This window comes from Otolemur garnettii, unplaced genomic scaffold, assembly GCF_000181295.1.
Source record: "Otolemur garnettii isolate 467f Iridium unplaced genomic scaffold, OtoGar3 scaffold00176, whole genome shotgun sequence".
Classification (NCBI taxonomy): Eukaryota; Metazoa; Chordata; class Mammalia; order Primates; family Galagidae; genus Otolemur; species Otolemur garnettii.
Window position 1 is genome coordinate 3,488,364 of NW_003852571.1, and position 7,576 is coordinate 3,495,939.

Sequence of the window (7,576 nt, forward strand, 5' to 3'; positions counted from 1 at the left end):
GAGTAGGCTGTCCCCTCAGCCTGTTAGGTGGACGTTGATGGAGCTCTCCCTTTACAAGGACATTCTCTCAGCCCAGGTATTATTTTTGTTCCTTTTTCTATCTTTTTTTCCTGTTTTATTACATAATGATTGAAAATGCACAATTTAATTATTATATAACATATCATCTGAAACATATACTATTTTTGTCATTTGTTCTGATGTTTTTCTTAGCAAATGTTGCTAGAAACACTATTACTGGTTGAAATCAATTAATTTTTTAAAAACAGACTTTTTTTTAGGAGCAATTTTAGGTCTATGGCAAAACTTAGCAGAAGGTTCAGAGATTTCCCATATAGCACATGCCCAGCCTCCCCTGGTCCACACCCCTAGCAGAGTGGTCCATTTGTTACCATTGATGAACCTGAAGTGTCACCCCAAAGCCTGTTGTCACATCAGAGCCCACTCTCGGTGTTGCTCACACTGTGGGTTTGCACAGATGTGTAAGGACTTGTACTGCCCACCCTAAGGCATCAGACCTGCTCCACTACCTCAAGAATCTCCTGTGCTCCCTGCTCATCTTCCCCCCAGCCCCTGGTAACTACAGAACTTACATGTCTCCATCGCTCTGCCTTTTCCAGAACGCTACCCAGTTGGAGTCACATAGCATGCACCCTTTTCAGAGTGGACCATGTGTGTAAGGCCCTTCCACGGTGTCTATGACTGACCCGCCTGTCCCTCTGAAAGCTGAGTGATGGTCCACTGTCGTGTCGCACCGCAGTTCACCCACTCACCACATTTTCGCAATTATGAATAAGGCTGCTGTAAATATTCATGGGAAGGTTTTTGTATGAACCAAAGTTTTCAACTTTTGGGTAATATCAAGGCGTGCAGTTGCTGGGTTGTGTGATGGCGCTTCTCTGTGGGGTGGGCCGTTCTCTGGCGGCTTTCTTGGTTCACTTCTGCTTTGCAGAAGACGTCTTCGCATGGCTTCTTGAGAAAGATACATTAGAAGTGGATTTTCTGAGACTTTGAAAGGCCAAAAAAAATGCCTCCCTATCATGTTTAAATTGCTAATTTGTTTGGATATAGAATTCCAGAGTAGAAATATTTTTCTTTTAGAATTTTTAAGGCATTGAATTGATATTTATTATTCAGTATTGCTTTTGAAAATTTCACTGTCATCTGATTTTTTTTTTAAACACTGGGGTTTTTAATGGAGGTTTATAGCAGAGCAAGTTATTTTATATAAATATGTTCTACAATATTTGTTATTGTTATTGTATAATATTTTATACAATATTTGTCATTGTTATTTCATACAAGTTTTTATTGTATTATACAAGTTATGTTATTGTATAATACGATATATTTTATTGTGTTATACAAGTTATTTTATACAAATCTTTTTTTTATTAAGTCATTTGTACATAGATCATAAATACATTTATGCCATTATGGGATTCATTGTGTTGATTATTTATACAAATTGGAGGGCTTACATTCTACTAAACAACATAGCCTTCACCTTATTTACCCAAGTACAGGATTGAGATATTTGTGTTCTACACTTGATAGATCCAACTTGTACTTACAATATGCTCCATAGGTGTGGTCCCTCTACCAACCCTCCCTCTATTGACCCACCACTATTTTATAAAAATCTTTTAAAAGTCCATAATTTCTCCTTGTAAAGTGAGTTCCCTCATGCAGCTGCTGAAGTTTCTGGCCGCAGGGTGATCATGTGTACGGAAGAGGCAGCTCTGCTTTGTTCTGGGGTTGGTCCAAAGCCAGATAGAGCTCCAGTGCATGAAAAGCCTTATAATTCTACCTTAGGAGATTAAATATCAATACCAATTTCCAAGTACTTAAAAAAACTGTTAAATTTTCATGTAACTACTGGAACCCTGAAAATTAGATACTCATTTCAAACAATACTAATTTCACATGATTCCTTTTATTTAGAAGCCCTGAATCTCTGTTTTCATGAAAAGTCACATAGCCTTACATCAGCTTATTAAAAAAAATTATACCTAAAATACATTTGGATTTTTTAAATAACAAATAAATGTTTTGCCAACTTGTAGAGACCTGGGGGTCCAACATTGTCTATGAACTTTATTATTATTTTTCTACAAGTGCTGCTGCCACTATCAAAGTCCTTATGCTTCCTTTTGCTGAAGCTGTCAGTTTTTCAGTCTCAGAATTTAATTTATGTATTACCCATTCCATTGCTTCTCGGCCTTTCCTTGCATTTGAAGATATGGTACTTGCCATCAGTCCTTCCAGGTAACTGCTAAGGCTGACTCCTTTCACAGGGATTATGGCCTCTTGAGTCAAAATAGTTTTTTCTGGGTTCTGTGGTTTATATATAAGTCTCTCATCTACTGAAACAATATTTATAAAAGAAATATTAGTAGATTTAAGTTTCATTGTCTTCTCTAAAGGATCAACTACAGAATGTTCTTCCATGTATGTTTTGATTTGTGCTGCACCAATAAGAGACTTCACAATGGAAGGCAGTTCCCACTCTGTGCTAAGAAGTCTATGGCTGTGCAGCTTTCTGGAGTAATCTATGTGTCTGTCCAACACATCACCTCCAACCACACTTAAGTTCAGAGGGTTTGGGTATTTCTGTATTGCAGCTGTTGTAACAGTTTCCTATGTCTAGTCAAAGACGTGCTCTGAAGTCCAGATCTTTGTGGTGCCAGTAGCCTCTGCGATGTCCAGGCAGTGCTAGGGGACAATGACGTACAGGGGCTACACCTACCCCCACCCCACCCCCAGCACCCAAGCCGGCTGCTCAGAGTGCAGGCCTGTCTTCTAATTTTTGATCCTTTCTATGGATCAATGGATCCTTCTTCCCCCAGAAATTTATGGGCTTATGCTTTCAGGTTCCTGAAGTTTCACAGTGTGGGATTTATTTATTTATTCAGAGACAGGGTCTCACAGCATCCAGCTTAGAGTGCAGCAGCAGCAGCTCTGCAACCTCCAACTCCTGGGTTCAGATGATCCTTCTACCTCAGCCTCCGACAAGTAGCTGGGACTACAGGTGTGTGCTGCTATGCTAATTATTTTATTTTTTATAGAGTCAGAGCCTCATGTTGTCTAGGCTGGTATTAAAGTCCTGGGTCCAAGAGATTCTCCTGACTCAGTGTCCCAAAGAGCTGAAATTACAGGTTGAGCCACCAAGTCAGCCAGGCTTTTTTTCAGTCTATTGTCAAAGTTCTCCGACATCACATTTTCCAATTTCAGAACATTTCATCACTTTCCAGAGAGACTCCACACCCATTTGCAGCCACTCTCTGTTCTTTTTTCCCCAGCTCTGGCAACCACTAGTCTCCTATATATTTCTATGATTTGTTTATTCTGGACATTTCGTATAAGTGGAAATGTTTTGGGGTCTTGTTTCTTTCACTTAGCATAACGTTTTCAAGGTTTATCCATGTTTGAGCGTTTTGTTTCCCCTTCCTGCCTGTTTAGAACAAGGCTGCATCTCCCTAATGACTAGTGATATCGAATCATTGGTTTTATAAATCTGCTAGCAAACTTTTAATTTCCAACACCCCTTTTTCTTTGATGTACACATATATATCTCACAGAAAATATGAGATATATATTTAAATATGTATTTCACAAACCATTCTTCTCTTTTTAAATGGGTTTGTATCTTTCCTTGCCTTCGTAAGGATGTTTAAGGGAGTATTTAAAAATTTTCTTTCTTGAATTTGTTTCCTTCACATTTCTTTATATATATTTGTTTTAATGTCTTTCATTACATATCTTTGTCCTTGAATTGTCCAGGCACCTAAAAGCTCATTGACATCTGCATACTTGGGTATCACTGTGTAACTCTGTTACCTTCCTTTCAGGGTGATGTAGTTAAAATGTTCAAGTTGGGAGTGAGGGGATCCCCCAGTTGAGCATTTTTAAGCCTTTTCTCCTGTGTGATCAGATTCTCCAGAAGCATTTCTTTGTTCAGCTGTGTAGTGTGGGGGGTCTAACTGATTTTTAAAGTTTTTGGCCCAATTCCCTTGATTTCTAGGTCAACCTATCTCCTGAGTCCTGGGGAATCTGACAGTATAAACCAGGCCTGTCTCAGATTCCCCCTGCTGCCTTCCAGTATGATTTTCTCAGTCCTCACCTGTCCTTACAACTGACTTGTTTGCTTTCTGATTCCCAAAATTTGGTCTCTGTTTTCTTCTCTTATTATTATCTTTTCATTTTAGGTTTATTTCCATCTGATAGCATTTAGGACAGCAGCAGTTAAATACCCTGATCCCTTTTCAAATATAGACCAAAATTGAGAAGTATTGGCTCGGTGCCTATAGCTCAAGCAGCTAAGGTGCCAGCCACGTACACCAGAGGTGACAGGTTGGAATCCAGCCTGAACCTGCCAAACAATAATGACAACTACAACCAAAAAATAGCCAGGCATTGTGGCGGGCACCTATAGTCCCAGCTACTCGGGAGGCTGAGGCAAGAGAATTGCTTAAGCCCAGGAGTTGGAGGTTACTGTGAGCTGTGACGCCATGGCACTCTACCCAGGGTGACAGCTTGAGGGTCTGTCTCAAAAAAAAAAGAAGTATCAACAAATTTCCTGTGCCTCTGGATCCCAAATACACATAAAACACAAGGACATTGATATAAAGCAGGCCCTCCTGTGGCCCCATCTAAAGAAAAAGACATTATTACCTGGCAGCATTGATGAAGTAAGGCCTTTCTCTTTGGGACACAAAAACTTGTGAAACAAACTCTGTCAGGGACAGCTTTTTTTCTTGACAGCAAAATCACAGATGGAGGTCAGTTTGGTTCATCCAGAAGCACCACAATAGCCTAAGTGTGGGCGATGCTCACACAAAGCCTTGTGAAGCAGTAACCTCTGCCCCCATGCAGCTCCATGCACCTGTGTGAACACAGACATGGTTTTCTGTAAACACAGCTTCCTACTGCACTCTGTGTAAGTTCCTGAATTAGGCACCAAGGATGGTGGGAAAGCAGGTCAGGGAGAAGTCATTTTGCCCTTAAGATGGTCCAACATTTTGCTTCACACCTCACGGGAAGCCTCATCTTCTGATGGCCAAATATGTCATCCCACTTTGTCCACACCTCTACCCTCTGTCTTCCTCCTCGTGTGGGTGGCGTCTCTGCTCCTGTCAGAGGTGAGTCCCTCCACTCCTTGGGGAGCTGTCCCTCACTCTGTCCTGGATTTGCATCCTTTGGTTATCCTGTTTTTTTCCTGCACCATACAGTCCTTGCTTTCTGGTGGGTCATTCCTATCAGGAATTTGGATCCCATCCACTGTTCAACCCCCTTCTCTGACACCTTTTTCTTCACCCACTGAATGATAGCCCTTGTCAAGGTCAGCATTGCCCTCTAGATGCCCATGGATGCATCTGTGTCATCCTTGAACTCAGCTGCCTTTGACAATGTCCCTAGGCTTGCCCCCCATGGCTCTTGGCGTGGGCTCCCCCAGCATTCTCCACCTCTGCCTGCCCTCCAGTCCCCTTTGCCATCTCTGCTTCTTTAACTTGGACTCTGAGAAGTGGGGAGTCTCAAGGCCCTGCTCTTCCCTCTCTTCTGTTCTTAGCCCTTTCTCCCAGGATGTGCTTTACATTCAGCCCAGGGTTTAAACACCCTCTGTGTGTTGATGACTCCCAAATTTCTGCCTCTTCTCCTTGCCTCTTTCCCCTGGGCTCCTGACTACTATATTTAATGAGCCCCTTATAACCTCCACTGGGATGTCTGATGGCCATTGCAGTTTACAGGGTGGAATTCATCCTCCTCTCCCCACCCAGCTGTCTGGGGCTTGTGTGGCACAGGGGAGGCCTCCTTGGCTTCTCTTCCTCCTGCTCCACATCACATCAGTGGTCAGGCCCTGTGGCTTCTACCTCCAGTCTGTGTCTCAAATATGTCTGCTCCATCTTGGCCACTGCAGCCCCAGTTCCCATGAGCCTTCTTGCACTTGGTCTTTTGCAGGAGCCTCATCTAATCACCTTCCCTGTCCCCACCACAGGATGGCTTCTGTGACCTTTTGTTTTTTATTTTTATTTTTATTGTTGAGGAGTCATTGAGGGTACACAGAACCAGGTTGCATAGATTGCTTTTGTTAGATAAGGACCCTCTTATAATTGTGTCCAACCCCCAAATGTGTATCATACCTCTTGTCCCCCCAACGCCCTCCCTCCTTCCTTCTCTGATCTCCCTATCCCCCACCCCCACCATGTACTAGGACCTTGATTGTCCTCATATCAGAATTGAGTACATAGGATTCTTGTTTCCTCATTCTTTTTTTTTTTTTTTTTTTTTGCAGTTTTTGGCCGGGGCTGGGTTTGAATCCACCACCTCCAGCCTATGAGGCCGGTGCCCTACTCCTTTGAGCCACAGGTGCCACCCAATTTCCCCATTCTTGTGATGCTTTACTAAGAATAATGTTTCCTTTTTGGAAGGTAGTATAGAGAACCCTCAAAGAACTCAAGCTAGACCTCCTATTTGATCTTGCAATTCCATGACCTTTTGAAAGTATAAACCCAATCATGTCACTGTTGCTCATAAACCGGCAGTGATTTCTTTTGGCACCTCCTCCCCTAGATTGTGTACCCTGTGTGATGTGGTTTCTGCCCACTGCTCTGACTCCTGCTATCCCCTCTGACATGCACTGGTCACCCTCACAGGCCTCCTTACTGTCCCCTGAACACCAGATTTGTTCCTGCCTCTGGCCTCTGCAATTGCCTATTCCTCTGCCTGGATAGCTGTCCTACAGCCGCACAGCTAGCAGGAAGGGCTAGGCTCAGCACCATGGAAGTAGGGAGATGGCTCTGCAATATCCAGTGTCCCCAGTGTCTAACTCAGTGACTGAATAAAAGTTATTTTAATCATGGTGCCCCAAAGGAAGGAGTGATGGGCAAAATGCTGAGAAGAGAGCTGAGAAATGTTCAGAAAGAAAGTGGGCCCATAATTGCATTAATGTACACAGCTATGACTTAATAAAAAAAAATAAAGAAAGTAGGGTGCCCCCCTCTACTCCATTTCACCTCCAACCTGAGAGCAGATTCTCTAAGCCCGGGGAGGGAGAGGGAGGCCATCAAAGAGGAGTGCCCTGAGTCATGGAGGAACACTGGCATTGCAGCAAGACCCAGGGCAGAGGACTACGAGGTCCTGCTGTGGTTTGCAAACAGGATTACTGACAGCCTGTGTGTTTTGAATGTGGCAGGCAGTGGCACCAGGCCTGAGGGCCCATGTGGCCACACACAAGGAAAGTCTCTGGGGTGACAGAGAGTGGACGGCCAACATCACAGCTCACAAGTCCTCTGAGTAGCTTGAGCAAAATCTCAGGGAGGGTTGGGGTAGGAGTGGTGAGTCTCGGCTAGTGGACCAGGCTCATGAGGGCTGACTTTTTGTGGCTTTTTCTAGCCCCTCTCCCCACCCTGTTCAGTGACATATTAGTGGCTTGGGACTAGCCATGGTAGGACTATTTATATGATGGGAATTAGCAAATGTTGGCGACTTGGACTTTTTCTTTTCTCCTCTCTCTCCTGCTGAAGATTCTGTTAGTTAACTGAACAATTCATTCATCTGAAGTCTCTAAATAGAAATT

The 7,576-nt window shown here is 43.2% G+C and overlaps 1 pseudogene; it reads right to left on the minus strand.

Annotated features, from left to right (window-relative positions):
- Window positions 1-2,103: 2,103 nt before the first annotated feature.
- On the minus strand, window positions 2,104-2,715 carry LOC100945102 (annotated as a pseudogene).
- Window positions 2,716-7,576: the final 4,861 nt, after the last annotated feature.